At 36.7% G+C, this 16,646-nt stretch overlaps 1 long non-coding RNA gene across 1 annotated transcript in view; it reads left to right on the top strand.

The window, feature by feature from the left end:
• Positions 1 to 16,646, top strand: part of LOC149835964 (uncharacterized) — a 40,558-nt gene that overhangs the window by 4,625 nt on the left and 19,287 nt on the right. The window contains exons 2-3 of the long non-coding RNA XR_016432670.1: positions 2,928 to 3,056; positions 9,455 to 9,777. This is a non-coding gene — a long non-coding RNA (uncharacterized LOC149835964). The remainder of the gene's footprint in view (positions 1 to 2,927; positions 3,057 to 9,454; positions 9,778 to 16,646) is intronic.

Genomic DNA, 16,646 nt, shown 5'->3' with positions numbered 1-16,646 from the left:
ACAATCCAAAGACTTCTGATTTGTGCTTCATAAAAAATATCCAAGTATAACGTGAGTAACTATCAATGAAAATAAGATAGTATTTACTGCCAGAAAAAGAAGTAATTGGGGCATGACCCTAGACATCTGAACAAATGACCTCAAATGGCCTTGAAGCTCTTTTATTAATGGAAGCAAAAAGTAAAGCATGACTCTTACATAAATGACAACTAGAACATATTGTATCAATGACTTCTGAACTCAGTCTGGACTTAGGAATAAGATTATTCAAGACAAGTTTTTCAATGAAATGACGACCACAATGGCCAAGACGACTATGCCAAAGTCTTGGCTTATTACTTTCAGAAACAGTAAATATAAAATCAGAATAAAAAACTTGACGTTGGTGAGGCTTCAAGGATGAATGGTTGGAATGAATGGAGGAAGGATCTTCTTGAAAGATGTACATGTTGCCCCATCGTCTTCCTTCAGCGAATGTCTTCCTTGTGCGAAGATCCTTGACATAAACAGAAGAGGGAGTAAATTCAACTGAAGCATTAGCATCATCAACAAGTTTTAAGACATAAACAATGTTTTTTTGAATATTAGGCGCATGGATGACACTTGGAAGTTTAAGAGAGGACTTTGACATGTGTATAATGGCATTTCCAGTATGTGAGATTGCATGATGGGATCCATCTCCTGTGACTATGCTATTCTTTCCAACATAAGGAGTAAGAGTCAAGAGTTTACCTACATCACCCGTAACATGAGTAGCTGCTCCGGAGTCGACATACCAAATTCCTTTGTCATTTTGTTTCATACTCAATCCTGCCAAGGCTGCCAACAGCAACTCTTTTACTTCTCCATCCTTCCTAGCTTCTGCTTGTGGAGCTTTCCCTTTGTTTTGAGGATTGAACCAACAATTTGCTTTAATGTGCCATTTCTTGTTGCATAGGAAGCAGGTGGGATTGGGTCTTTGTCCCTGGATATTGGGTGTTGGAAGTATGCCACGACCTCCATAGTTATTTCTCCCTTGGCCTCCTTTTCCTCAAAAAGAACTTCCTCGTCCTCGACCATAACTCATTCCCATAGCCAACACATCTTGTGTTCCTGAATTCCCATGAGAGTCTTCAGAAGATCGTTTCAGAGTCATCTCATATTGCAATAATTTCGCACGAAGATCTTCAAACTTTGGAAGTTCTGGTAAACATAGTAAGGTTGTCGTCATAACATGATAGTCTGGCCCCAATCCACTCAAGGTTTGTTGTACTTTATCTTTTTCACTGACAAGACACCCAACAACGGTCAGCTGATCTGTGATGCCTTTCATTTTATTCAGGTATTCCATAATAGACATGAAATCTTTCTTCAGCATTTGAAACTCTCGCTTAAGAAACATAATTTTTGCCTCAAAAATTTGTGAATATGTTTGAACTAACGTATCCCACAGTTCCTTTGCCGAACAATCATCAGGAAGAGCAATAAGGACCTCCTGTGAAAGAGTTGAAGTGATGTATGCCACTAGCGATTGATCCCTCTTCATCCAAGCAACATATTTTGGATTCTTGTGAAGAACAACAGATTGTTCTCCTTTATCGTCCGCCTTTTCTTGCGAAAGGAATTCTGGAGGCGGTGAGACCGATCCATTCAGATGACCAGAGAGGTCCTAACTCTTTATAACGGGATGATCTGTCTTTTCCATGTTAAGAAGTTGCAGTTATTCAGTTTTTCAGAGACTAGTTGACCGAGAAAACTTGAGGATATACATGATTGCCCGTGAGTAAAATCCATTTGATGAATATGTTTGAACTGACACTTAGGTATGAAACACAGAAAAAGAGGGCTCGGCTAACAGAACACTGCTCGGCTAATATATGTGGATGATGACAGAGCACTCGACCACTCAGAATACTCGGCTGACAGAACCAACGAAACGAGAACCAAGAGAGCAACAGTGATTAACAGAAAAAGAATCACAGATTAATAAGAAAAAGAATCACAGTGATCTGAAATGAAAAGCAGATTCACGTTTCTAACCAAGTCGAGTTTCTCACAGAATCATAGATCAAGAAAGAAAGGATCAAGTTGTTCACAGAATCACAGAAAGAAAGAGAATCAAGTTTTTCACAAAAGGAAAAGGGGAACCTGTATTTTACGTTTCCAGATTCACGCTGGTGGAGGGAACCTGTATTTTACCTTTCTAGGTTCACGCTGATAGATTCACGCAGATTCACGCTGGGTCCAGATTCACGCTGGTAGACTCACGCTAATAGATCCACGCTGGCAGCCTTTCACTCCCAGATGTCACGTTGCTCTGATACCATGAAAGAAAGAAGTCCTTGTTCTTCAGCACAAGCTTGTCATCGAGAGAGAGAGAGAGAGAGAGAGAGAGAGAGAGAGAGAGAGAGAGAGATTCCAAAGGAAAGGGGTTCAGTCAATCGTGACTGCCCTCTCATTCTATTAATATAATAAGTGTGTAAAACTAGGGTACGAAAATACCCCTTAATAGAGTGTTAATTTACATTATACACGAACTGGGTCTGGACCCGATCCATTATATAAATGGATCGGGTCAGACATATACATAATGACGTCTTCTTTTCAGTTAGTTCTCTCTCTCTCTCTCTCTCTCTCTCTGTGTGTGTGTGTGCCTCCTTGTGCTTGTGTTTAGGAAACTACATCCTGGTTGGTTGCCTTGCATTTACTTGGAGGATAAATGCTGCAGATCATACTTGTTTAGTTCTTTTGCTTTCTAGGCATAGATCCAATGGATTAACCCTTGTAAACCTTCTTTCTTAAAATATGCATTGTTTTTGACTTGTAAAATTTCTGCAAATTCTGGATGATAACTATTTTGCTATAAATATGAGTTTGCCAGCGTCAACCTGTTTTGCCATTGCATGATTGATTTTACTCTTATGAAGGTTGATTGTTCTTGTTGGCAGTATGGCAAACACCAATTCTAATGAAGCAACTAGTTCCAGCCAACCTGCAGCTGAAACTTCTGATTCGTGCATTCAGCTTAATATCAAGACTCTGGATTCCCAAGTCCACACCTTTCGGTTAAACAGAATGTAAATGCATTGTTTAACCTTTTCCATGGAAAATGAAATGTTGGTTTTGGAGTATGAATATGTTTTTATGCATGCAATTCTTGTTGATGGTAGTTGGTGTGTCTTTTTTACCCCTTTGCTTCTGTATGAGCCTTTTTTCTCTGAAGTTGCTTCATGAATTTGTTGTGCAGACAAGTAAGCTAACAGTTTAAATGGAGTAGTAATCATTTGAATGAAATTTGTAAAACTATCAATGTTAAACATGCTTTCGTCTTTGGATGTGGCATCATTGTTAGCCATTTCTAGTAGGTGCTGCCTGCTTGGGTACTCTGTTGTTGGTTTATTATTTTGTTAGCTAAATCCCAATCCACATGTGCTAGGTAGTTAGACCTTGTGCTATATGTACTATCCTCTCAGATTTGGGCTTCATGGTTGGGCCTGGGCTATTAATCAAACACTGGTAACCCCAAGACAATATTTTGAATCAGGTTGATGTCATAGTCAGTCATATCAATAAGGAATTGAATTTCTCATGATTTTATTCTAATAAATTTTAAAGAGATGGAAATTTTGATAGAATCATGATAAAGTTAATTTATCATCTAATTTTAATATATCATTACTTGTAATGAAACAAGCGGAAAATACCAAGGGGATCCTAATAAGGATCAACACAAATACAAATGAAGTGCACACAGACTAATTCATCTAAAGGTGATACAAAGTGAGAACAGTCTCAAGAACATAACACACAAACACAACTAACCACTAAGGGCATAAATAGTAGCCACTAAAGGCATACACAACACAATGTAAATGTAACGCCCTGAAATCTTAACCCAAAATTTTGAGTTTTTTTTTTAAAACAACGGAAATAAGTCATACTATAAGGTTAAGCATTCCGGAACATTACAGGGGGAGCAAGTCAAAACGTGAATTGCATTTCATTATCAATGAATAATAACATCAAAGTTTCTCAAACTATCCTTGAAAGAGTAAATCCAAAATTTCGATTCAATGCTTCATCTCGAAGCCGTTCATAAACTCTACTCTTTACCTGAAAAATGATAAATTTATAGAAATTAGACTATAACTGCCTAAGTAGGAATTACTGTAATTCTTCTTGCATGTATATCATGTGTCAAATATGTGATGCTGGCGTCATGTGTGATTTTCAGTATATATAAGAATAAGTAAAGATTTACACTACGACAGTCAACAATTTATCAGAAGCTAACTGACAAGTATCATCAATAGCAACATTTAAATATCTCATAACCACAGATACAAATTCATGCAATAATTCAGCAGAATGCAATTATGATAATTACATAATTCAGGTAAGCATTCATGCAACATGAAACAATTATTAAGCATGCAGAACATACATCAATAACAAGAATCATAATGTAAGTAAGCAGTATATTTAGCATGCATTAGAACTTAAACAACACACATTCACCAACATGTAACAATTAAAGGAATAGATAAAAGATACATGTCCTAATGCATGACAGGAATATGCATGATTTATGTGCAATGCATGAACACTTTATTATCTTTTCTTAAGGTTTTCTTTTTCCATATGCATGCTTTATTAAATGCATACAATTTAAGTTCCTCTTTTTAATTACCGTTGTCCGCGGATACACCAAACGGGTAAAATCCCTGAGGTCAAGTTAGGTTCTCAGGGTAGCTTAGCACACAATTTGTAATTTATTACTGGGTTCCGAACTTAGCCCTCGATCGAATTACCTTCGGAACATTAGACCTCCACATCTAATGTCGGGGACACAAGGGACCGACCCCACACGCCCACATGTGCCACTTTCTTGGTACAAAAAACAATAGCTGTGTTAAACACACAACTCCCAGGTAAAATGACAAGCTCTCCCTAAAATCGTGGTCAGGAGAAGGAACTTCAATATTGGGTTCAGGGGACAAAATAAAGCACACGGAGTTTTTGTATCCTCACAGTCTCCCCAAGATCAGATCTCTAAGATTCTCATACTCTAGATGAGATATCCCAGAACGTATATTACTATGTTCTTATTCATTATCTTTTTATTAAAAGTCAATTATTGAGTTTTGCAATTCAACAATGCAAAAACAAGGCAAAAGCTCGCATCTACCCCTGCGAGAACCATCACGGGACTCCTGCCCGTGGAACCACATAAAATAGTGCAATATAAAGCAATAAAATTACATTTGCAAATCAACATGCAAAATTAATAACATAGGCTTGCAAATCAACATGCAACCATAAGCTTGCAAATCAGCATGCGCAGCTCTTTATGGTCTACCACCCGTGGCAACAATAGAACAACTCAATTAAAACCATGGTATAAATGTGATTTTTGCGATGCATTTAAATAATTAAAGAAAGAGCAACCAAAGCTCAAGGCTCTCCAGGCCTGTGATGATTCATTTAGACCCTCGATGCTAACAATATGCAATTTATGCAATGATATCAACATGATTCCAAATGCACATTCATTCATACCAATTTAACAATGTGCATGAACTACCACGGTCATATACATGTATTCACCATTCATGTGAATTTGCTTTCGTGAAATCACTTAACACACATCATTCATTCATGATTCATAAGTACACGAGAACATTTATGCAAGATTGTACATGCCAATACACATCAATTCCATATGCACATACACACATGCAATGCCTTATCATTATGCAAATAGACTATTCATAAGCATGTGCTTTCTAAAGGTATATGCATTTTTGTCATTGACCTTATTGCAAAGTTGGTTTTTTTCCTCAAGGGACTCCCTACAGAAGTTAAAGTTTTCTGGGATTAAAATTAAAACAGAAATTTATTTCGGGTATATTCTTAACAGGAAATTCACAGTATCTCTGATTATATGTACCAGAAATTGATTCTCATCCAATAAATTCAGAACATAAAATTGCCATTTAAATAATGAATTTACACCATATGAAATTCTGTATAAACTAACACTGCAGAACAATAATATATAGTCTCAGTCAAGTTCGCAGATTTGCAACACTTTACATGTTTTAATCACATCTTGTACAAACAATTCCTCAGGGAAACACTCAGAACAAGCATATTAGATTGTGATCAGTTTACTTGATGCATCTCAATCTTTGTATTTACCCCAAATTATCGATTAGTAGTTCATCAAGTTTCATCCAATAATCATCTTATCGATACACTTTCACAACAGAATTTAAGCTGCTATGTTAGGCAATTCAATAAATTTCAGAATATATACAGCTTAACAAGCATGTGACATCGGAGATATGCAACTTAACAAGAACATCACAGGTATGGTCAATATTTCTGAACCACTTTCAGATCGAGTTTAAGTAAATAGGAAGATGCAGAGAATACAAGCATGCTGGCATGTACAACCACATATTCAGAACACAACTATATAGATAATAACCAATAGAGTTATCAACATATACCTATTAACATTGCATTAACCTATGTATTGTAGTTATTATTCACGAGCAGGGAACATAGCAACTTTCATGCCATATAACTTATCAACTCGCCTTGGTGAAGAAGCTGGTTATACTCTTGGGTGGGCAGGAGGGAACCTCAAGGGTTTGACCAACGGGAGGCCAGTTAGTGTGCAGTAGGTGATGGAGGGGGTTTTCTCATGAAGTATCCAAGAAAATAAAATAAAAAACTCACCTTGGTGAAGCTTGAGATTTCAACATGTTCTGCCTGTGGTAGACGTTTCTGCTGTCAAAGGCATAGGTTTGGTACTTCGGGTTGGCGTGGAGATGGTCCAGGATATTGGACAAAAAAAGAGAGGGGGCAATTAGGACCCACCAATGTCAGTTCAATCCAGGCCTTGATTGCCTTAGCTAATGGATAGGGATGGCTTAACTTATCATCCTCCCATCCACATCAACTAAAGGATTGATGATTACTTCAGTAGATGGACTTGACCTCGGTTCTTACCTCAGTGTGACTGAATCTAGATCTGATCTAAATGTCATTGAATCTGACTCAATTGCCATTTGGATCAGACTAGCTCCGATCCCAGAAGCTAAAATAGACTTGCGATGTTAAGAGTTCAGATTCAAATCGGATGTGGCCAATACCATATTCGTCTAATCAGGCTAATTAAACAGATTCAAATTCGGACTCATAATTGGATGGTGAATCTCATGCCACATCCTCTTTTTTACATGTAAGCTGATTCCGATATTCGTCGAATTAAAAAAAAAACTCTCGAATACTTTGGTTTACGGGATAAAATCTGATTCATTGACATCCATAAATGGACCCTACTAACTGTATTATTATTGTCCATGGTTAGGGGGAGCTTCTTGCTATATAGGGCTTGTTTCGAAAGTAGAAAATTCCTCGCCTTCTTGAAAGAAGAGAAAACTTTTGGAAACCCGCTTTCAAATTATGGAAAACTCAATTTCCTTAAGTGAAAAGTCTGTTTGTTTTTTGAAATTGATTTTCTTTAGCTTCCTTGACGTTTCACTCTTCCTTCTTGTCACTTTCCACTTGCTTTCCTCTAACTTTCTATGTTTGTCATATTAAAAAGCAATATAGTTTTATAACAAATTTACAAGTTGGTTTTGCATGTTTTTTATATTTCTATTCATGTCATTTTTATTTGCTTTTGCTTGCTTTCTATGTGTTTCCCTTCTATTTTTCATGCACTTGAATAATCGCTTCACAACTGTAACCTGTTTCCCGTTTCATACAAATTTTTTGGCATATCACTTCTTGTATCCATTGCGTTTCCTGGTAACTATGGCATTGTCAGCACAAGATTGGAAAGGGCTACAAACGATAAGGAATTTACTCGATGGGCCCTTGTTCATCTTGGCCTAATTTTGTCCGAATCCGTTGAGGACTCATGGGCTTCCATCAACCAAGAAAATGACATGCTCATGAAAGTCAAAACCCAAACAGTGTAAAGATAAAATGTTGGTCAAAATAAGAAGCTTTCCCATAATTCTTTGAGCCAAAAAATAAAATAGAAAAATAGAGGGGAGGGTTTGGCAATTTGGGGTATCGGGTCTTAATCTCATTCCAGCCAAGCAATTGCAACCACTCTGGAGGGGCCATTTAGATGACAGGGACCAAAACCTGGGTTTTAACCAACTCAGGTTTTGCCTTAATCCAGGTTTTTGGTAAAGCTAGTTTGTCAAAAACCAATTCTGTTGGACTGTTTGAGTGGCCAAAAACCTGGTTTTTAAGCTTTTGGTCACAGAAAACCCAAAAAAACAAAGAAAAAATAGCTTGCCATTTCCTGGCCAACCACCGGTCGGAAAATGGCTGGCTGGTGTCTCCCTTGCTGGGCAAGACTGGCCAGACCATTTTCCTGCAGGTGGCTGGCCGAAAAATGGTCGGCCATCAATTAACTATATGGAAAAACCCCAAAAAAGAGGGAATGGATGGCCAGCCATTTTCTGGCCAATGGCTGGTTGGAAAAATGGTTCGCCATGTCAAAAACATTTAAAAAAGAAAAAAATATGGTTGGCCAAAAATTGGTGACTACCAATTTAGAGAAAATACATGAAAGTGAGTGAGAAGAGTGAGAGAAAACACATAAAAAAACATGAAAAGTTGAGTAGGAGAACATATAAGAAGAATAGATGAAGCATGTGGAAAGCATAGGAGAAGCGTGGGGAATCGAGGTTCTCATCAAGTTTCGGAAGAGTGGAGTATCGTGCTTCCGAAGTGAGTGTCCGGGAAGCGAGCTTCCCACCTATCTAAGAAGCTTCCGGTAACTCTGCACGACACAAGATGTATGCAACAATACTTTTATGTGAAAGACATTCAATTAAGACTTGCTTGGCTAGGTGGCAGTCCGTGAATTTAACTTAGCTGGCAGCTGGCAAGGGACTGAAAAATGCGAGTCACTGTACAAGATCTGCAACAATACTTTTGAGAGTTCAGACCTACTGTTTAAATGATCTTTTGTTTTTGGTTCTCCTGTTGTTGGTGAGAAGGATCTGTTTAAATTATCATTTTTTTGGTTCTCCTGTTCTAGTTTGTTGTATGTCTGATATTGTGTTAGTTAACTTCTATTTGGAAGATTATTTTTTCATGTATTTTTTCAAATGCTTGAAAGTAGTAAATACAGTTAGATGCTACTGGAATGTGGTGGATCAATCTTCTTAAATCCTATTGGCTACCTATAGGTATGCTATTAGTTGTGTTAATTAATTTTATTACTTTTTTTGTTGATTTTTTCTTGTCATAGCTAGTTTGGTTCTTTCCAGTAGAACTTGGTGAATATTTTGTTAACTCAATTTGATGTAGGGGATATATTTTATGACATTATTTAGTTTGTTAATGGCTCTCATTTTGTTAAAAGAATGAAAAATCTTATACTATTCTGAATGTGATTTCTACCTTTTGATACATAAGATACTGCTGATTTCTTCAGATGCCCATACCGTTGTTCAAGGAACAAATTGCAAGTGCAGTTGGTGTCCCTGCAGTGCAGCAACGACTAATTTTTAGGGGGAAAGTATTGAAGGATGATCACCTTCTTTCTGATTATAGTATCCTCTTCCATTGTTTTTTCAGTTGGTGTTCTTTTGTGTTTTACTTTGTTTTTCCCAATGATCTAATTATATGGATCCTGCTCTTTCTTGATTACTTATCTAAGTATTGATTAAAGATTTTTTCACAAGACAGCCATACACATGGTGGGCCACGTAAGGCAGGGTGGTTGTGGGGCTCCACCTTGGGTTTTCTCTAGCTTTGGTGAGGGTTCCTTGTCATAAAAAAAGACCAACATACACATGGAGCGATTGATGCTATATATTTGCTTGTTCACATGTTTTTGTCACAACTCACAATAATTTTTAATGTTTGTTTTATTAGTCTATATTACTCTAATATAGCTTTTGGGAGGTAACTTGATGTTGAAGGAGGATATCAATTATGATAAATTGATTTCTGCTTGCTTGTGCATCTGCTGTCATGATCAATTGTATCTGTTGTCTTTAGTCTTTGGGTTGTAGAGTGACTATTTAAATACTTGAGAATCTGATAGGAACATGGGGGTCTATTAAGTAGGCCATATGGCTTGCTTTAGGGCATTTGGTTTGATAAGATTGCTTATGGGGAAAACATCAGATGTTTGGATTACATTGGCATAGACCTCACTGATTGTAGATGTGGGATGTGAAATTTATGGTGTGAATTTTATGAAATAGATAATATTTTTAATAAAAACAGTGTGAAAGCCGGACACCAAATACTAAAAACTGGCTCGCACGAGTAATGGTGTTTGGGTCGATCTCAGGGTACTGGAGGAAGTACTTTGTATTCCACAAAAGTTAAACTACTCTTTATTGCCTTGAAAAAAAAATAATTAATTGAATAAATGAGAGTGCGACCCTCTGCGGAGGGCTTAAACAAATAAATAAATAATTTTATTATAGACCCAATGAATTAAATAAATCCTAAACTAAAAGAAAAGAAAAAGTATTCAGTATTTTGAGCTTCTTGTCCTTTGATTGTCTTTTTCGGTTTTCTTATTTCTTTACTTGTTTATTGGAGGGCTCTCTGAGGGGCCTGAAACGCCTTTTGAAGGGATTTTTTTGAGACCTCAGGGGTTCTTCGGGAGCTCGTTTTGGGGCTCACCGCACGTCTGCACACTCTCTTGTAAAAATAAAAACACAGAACACAAAAACACGACAAAAAACTACGAGAAAATAAAAGGTTAGTTTGAAAAAAAATCACAAAACACTAAACAAACTATGAAATAACACTGCACTACAGGACAAAATAGCATAACTAATTCTATAACTAACATGAACTAAGTTATTAAACAAATTAACTAAAGGACAAATTAGCATAAACTAACTAATTAACAAGAAACAACTAAACTAATTGGCTAACAAGAGAACATGAACTATAATTAACATGAAATAAACTAATCCAATCGTGAAAGCTATACTAACCGAATGTAAAAAGAATTTGAATTGGCTAATTAATAAAGCAAACAATCAATTAACTATCTAAAAAAATCGATAATTTAAATGTAAGAAAATAAAAATCGGCTAATGTAATTAAATCAACTAATTGAATTCTAATTATTCTACAGACATAAAACTAAACCTAAACTAATTTAATTGCTGAGAAAAACAAATTTAATATTGAATTAAAATCAACTAATGAAAAGAAATTTAGCACCACCTAAATCGGCTTAAATAATTCTATATAAAAAAATGATAATAAACAATTAATTCTAATCTAAATACTACAATTAAACTTTCTAAACTAAGCTTCACTAAAAAACGAATTAAGTAAAATAAAGTGCAGGCTAATACAATTATTCTACAGAATAAAAATGCAGTTACTTATCGAATGCACGAAAATCAACAAGAACATAAATCGACTAATATTACTTACTCTAAACTAAATTCAATTAAACTAATTTATGAACTTAAACTAACTAAATCTAAAAAAAATAGCAGTAACTAACATGAAACAAGATTAAGAACTAAATAAAAAAACGGTTATCTATTGGCACACAAATAGAGAAAAACAACTATTTTATGATTTTCTATTTTTTTTTCTTTTCAAATAATAAACAATAATTATCTAATGTATGATATCTGAAAATGAAATCAAATCATGTAAGATGCCAAGAAGATGATAAAAATCTAACTACAATGCATGCATTGATCCTACGTACTACAAAGAAGGGAGAGAAGAAGTATACTTTATGGCTTACCTCCGACGAAAGGGTTGAGAAGACGAAGGTGGATTTTTCATTGCAATCATCTGAACTTCGCTCTCTTTCCGACGATGGGGGCAAAAAAACCCGGCGACGATGAGGTTTAGAAGTAAGAACGAGAAAGAAGAATAAAAAAGAAAGAAAGAAGAGAACCGGCTTGAGAAGAGAAAAGGAAAAAAGAAGAGGAAGAAGAAGTAGAGAGGAGAGAGAAGGGGGGATGCAGGATCCAAAGGAGGAAAAACATTTTCTCCTACCCTCAAAAAATCTATTTATATTAGTTAATTAGGTTTTGATTGATTATTTCAAAAGGAGTCTAATGAATTTTCAATATTTCCAAAAGACATATCTTTCAAAAAGTAATTTCTAAAAACTTAATTATTCTCTCCAAATTCGCAAACAAGCATTTTTAATCAATTATCGCACATCATCATGCATGAAAATGTATGAAATTATGCATGATCAATTTACATGAAGAATTTGTCAAAAAGAAAAAAAAAGCAGATAGTTCTGCTATTGGAGCATAAACCACCCTTCAATATGGGTGAGGAATTGAGGATTAATTCTTGAATGCTAATACTTATGTCAAATTATATTAGAAATCAGGGTAAGAAAAGGAGATATGTAAACAAAGTATCCACTTTGTTCCACATATGTGGAGTGTGTTTCTAGGATGTCCTCTAGAAGATCTTTAATGGATTCGTTCAACAAGTGGACGTTTGCGACTAAGCTTGTGCTTGTGTGTGTTTATGTTTAAAGTGATCATATATATTAAACAGTTCTATCAATGCTTTCTACTTTCCGTGTCTTTTTAAGTTTATCAGCATTAGTGGAAGCACTTATAGAGAGTGCAAGGCATGCTTTCCAGTGTGAATTAGAAAGTAGAAGTGGGAATTGTATTGCTTCCTAAATGTGTAGGAGTTGCTGGGTTACTAGGACGAAAACATGTCCAGTATGGGTCTGGTCAAGCTTGGTGGACATTGCATCCAGATGTTGAATAGCGGATCTGATTTTAGATTCATGTCTGACTAAGATCTTGGGTGCCCAGGTCTGCTTATATTTTAGTTCCTGAGGTACCAAACTCGATGGGAATTGGCAAAACCTTAACAGTTAAAAAATGGGTTTGCAACTTTGCATAGTCCTTTTCAAACCCAGATCTAGTGACATCTTTTTATTTGATTCTGAACAGAACCCAATCACCCCTGGAAGTATTTTCACCCCTGGCCGTATTTTTTTTGCACCTGGTATAGAATTGGATATATTACTTGGATTCATTAAAGATACCCAATGCATTTGCATCCATAGGGGTCACTATTTTCATTGTCAGGAATTAGTATTACACTCTCCTTGGAAAAAAGGAACCTATAATTCTCATTTCCAGGGGAATCATTGTTTCTCCCTTGTGGAGATTTTAAAACAAGATATTGATAATTGTAATAAATAAATAAATACACAGGCAAAAAGAAAGTTGATCTCAAATCCATATATGCCTTGTCTTCAATGTCACATACATAATTACCATTTTTGAATATTGTGTTCCATTAAAGAGCATTTCCATGGGCTAGGACCTCCTTAGGGAATATAAGTTTTTCATGAGCTGCCATCCAACTATGAATATCTTCATTTAAAAGAATGTTTTTGGTGTAGAAAGTCTCAAATTCAGGATCTTCTGCAGCATAGGCACGTAGGTTCAAAGCCAGACCAACTACTCACATAATTCTCTAAGAAAAGCTATTTTAGGAATTAGTTAATATAACTCAACCTTACGTAGGGGGTGGGTGGGCTTGGCCACTTTCTTTAATAAGGCAGCCTTCTTGGGGTTTATTTCAGGTGTGCCCTATGTCACATGGGTGCGGGTGCGGGTGCGACACGGGTGCGGCGCAATTCCAAAAAATTTGGACACGGGGACTCGGCTATATATATATATTAAAAAATATATATTATAAATATATATATTTTAAATATTATAATTATATATATATAACAATAAATTAACACATAAAGATTGTAAATTTTAAAGAAAAAAAAAGCAATTCTTAACAACACAAACTTACCAAAATATAACACATAAAGAAGCTTGTGAGTGTGATAAACAACAAAACTTATCATAAATCTGCCTCATCGTCTGAATTAGAAGGAAGAACATGATCGATGTAGTCCATGTTGAGAGTATGTAAATTATGTTCTCCCTCCAAGTCAAAATCTTCTGGATTTACATCCCAATTCTTGGATGGTCCACAACTGCATCAAAAAATCACTATATTAGTATCTAACTTAAAACTTTGAATACAAATATGAAATATTTAAATACAAACTTTGAATACAAAGAAAAAAAAGTACCTATACTCTTCTTTGGTGCGGCGAGAAATTAATCGTAGATTTGAGTGAACATATACCAAATCCTCTGCTCTTTTACTAGTGAGTTTGTTTCTTTTAATGTTGTGAATTTGAGCATATGTACTCCAATTTCTTTCACAACAAGATGATGTAGCAGGTTGGGATAACAACTTCATTGCAAGACGTTGCAGATTTGGTGTCTCTGATCCATATGTTGCCCACCAATTAAGGGGATCTTCCTCGTCCCTTGCCATAAGTGCTGCTAAAGAATCAAATCTTCCAGTAGAAAACTTGCCAAACTCACTATTTACAACCTTAAACATGTGAGGATCATTAAAAACTCTTCCCAAATATATCATTCTATTTCTTGATATCTCAGGATCTTCATTTGGAGAAACACGACCAACACCTGCTGTCAACCATTTTTTTGCATAGTATTTTGGATTGAGAGAGTGTGCCATGCAATGCAAAGGTGTATTGCTTTTATCCCATCTTCTCACTAAAACTGAATGTACATGATTGTAAAATTCTGAATCATCAAGTGCAATATCTTTCTTCTCATGTTTAAAAATGATACTTTGAACTTTTTCAATCATATTTTCCCACATTTCATAAATTCTATGAAGCATGGGTACATCTCTGTCAACTTCTCTCAGCATTTCCCAAATAGGCTCTGTAAATTCAACAAAATATGTAATTTTATCCCACCAAAAATCATCACAGATGCATTTTTTGATAGCTTGAGCCTTGACATCATCTTCAGTACGATAAAAATCTCAATCTTGATCAGCCACCATCATCATCAATGCATTCTTGAGTTGCTTAATTCTTTTTATTATAACAATTAGAGAAGCAAAACGAGTTTCAACAACTTTCAGTAACTTGAGATCAGAATGCCTATTAAATATAGAAAGGGCATGATGATGGTTTACAACAAAATTTCTAATATTTCGAACATCATGCTCTATTTCCTCAATACATAAGCACATTTCATGTGCATGTGCATCATCTTTTGATGGATTGCATATACTCTTAAGTGCCAAATTTAAACTGTGTGCTGCACAAGGAGTCCAAAAAATATGTGAATATGTATCTTCACTTGCCAAATTCATTCCTGCACGACTGCAAACTGGAGCATTGTCAGTAATGATTTGCACCACACTTTCTTCACCCACTTCTTTTATCACTTCAACAAATAATCTCTTTAAATATTCATCTTTATACTCTCCAGATGCATCAACAGTCTTCAAAAAGATTGGCCCATTTAGTGAGTAAGCAATGAAGTTTATCAGTGGTCGCCTTTGTATATCAGTCCACCCATCAGAAACAATTGACACTCCATGTCGTTTCCATGCAAATTTTTGGGTCTCTAGCAAGTCTTCAATTCTATTTTTTTTCTCTGCAAGAATGACTGTTCTTAGTTTTTCTGAACTAGGAGGCACATAACCACTCAAATTGCAATTAGCCAAAGATGTAATCATATCTTTCCAGTATGGACTTCTAGCTACATTAAAAGGAATTGAGCTTGAGTAAAAGAATCGACCAATCTTTTTATCAATTTCTGCTCTTGCCATGTTTTTGAATGACGCTTGTATTGTTTTATTGCTTTCCATCTTTCTTTTCTTTAAAAGCTCTTCTTGTGTATCACTAGCAGTAGGAAAAGACAAATTAATCGAATCGCTTTTCATCTCTGCAATTTTCTTCTTTTCAGCTTCCTCTTGTTCTTTTTTTAATTGCTTTAACATGTCTTTGTCAACCCCAGAACATGCCCTAATTCCTTGACCACGAATATGCAAAAGATGTGCTTTCACACGCGTATAAGAACCTGTGAAAACAGTCTTACATAGATTACAATGAAACTGCACATTCCCACCACCACCACTACTAGTTTTTATCCCTTTTGTCACAAGCCTCCAAAGTGGTTGAGAAACATCTAATTCAGGGTTAGAACTTGAACCAAATGTATTGACACTACCGCTAGAACTCGCCATTATATCTGAAAAGTGAAAACTGAAAAGAAAATAATTAAATAAGTAAATAAAATAAAGTTAATAAAACAGGGAATATTGGAGGGGCCGAGCCCCTCTTCTGCGAGCAGAGGGTGCAGGGAGGGGGGCCAAGCCCCTCCTCTGTGAGCAGAGGGTGCAGGGAGGGGCCGAGCCCCTCCCCTGCGAGCAGAGGGTGCAGGGAGGGGGGCCGAGCCCCTCTTCTGCGTGCAAAGGGTGCAGGGAGGGGGGCCGAGCCCCTCCTCTGCGAGCAGAGGGTGCAGGGAGGGGGGCCGAGCCCCTCCCCTGCGAGCAGAGGGTGCAGGGAGGGGGGCCAAGCCCCTCTGCGAGCAGAGGGTGCAGGGAGGGGGGCCGAGCCCCTCCCCTGCGAACCGAGGGTGCAGGGAGGGGGGCCGAGCCCCTCCTCTGCGAGCAGAGGGTGCAGGGAGGGGCCGAGCCTCTCCCCTGCGAGCAGAGGGTGCAGGGAGGGGGGCCGAGCCCCTCTTCTGCGTGCAAAGGGTGCAGGGAGGGGGGCCGAGCCCCTCCTCTGCGAGCAGAGGGTGCAG

The sequence above is a fragment of the Nuphar pumila genome, chromosome 6 (genome assembly GCF_984573655.1).
Source record: "Nuphar pumila chromosome 6, dmNupPumi1.hap1.1, whole genome shotgun sequence".
Classification (NCBI taxonomy): Eukaryota; Viridiplantae; Streptophyta; class Magnoliopsida; order Nymphaeales; family Nymphaeaceae; genus Nuphar; species Nuphar pumila.
The sequence above is the reverse complement of the archived record's forward strand: the minus strand, read 5'-3'. Positions and strand labels throughout refer to the sequence as shown.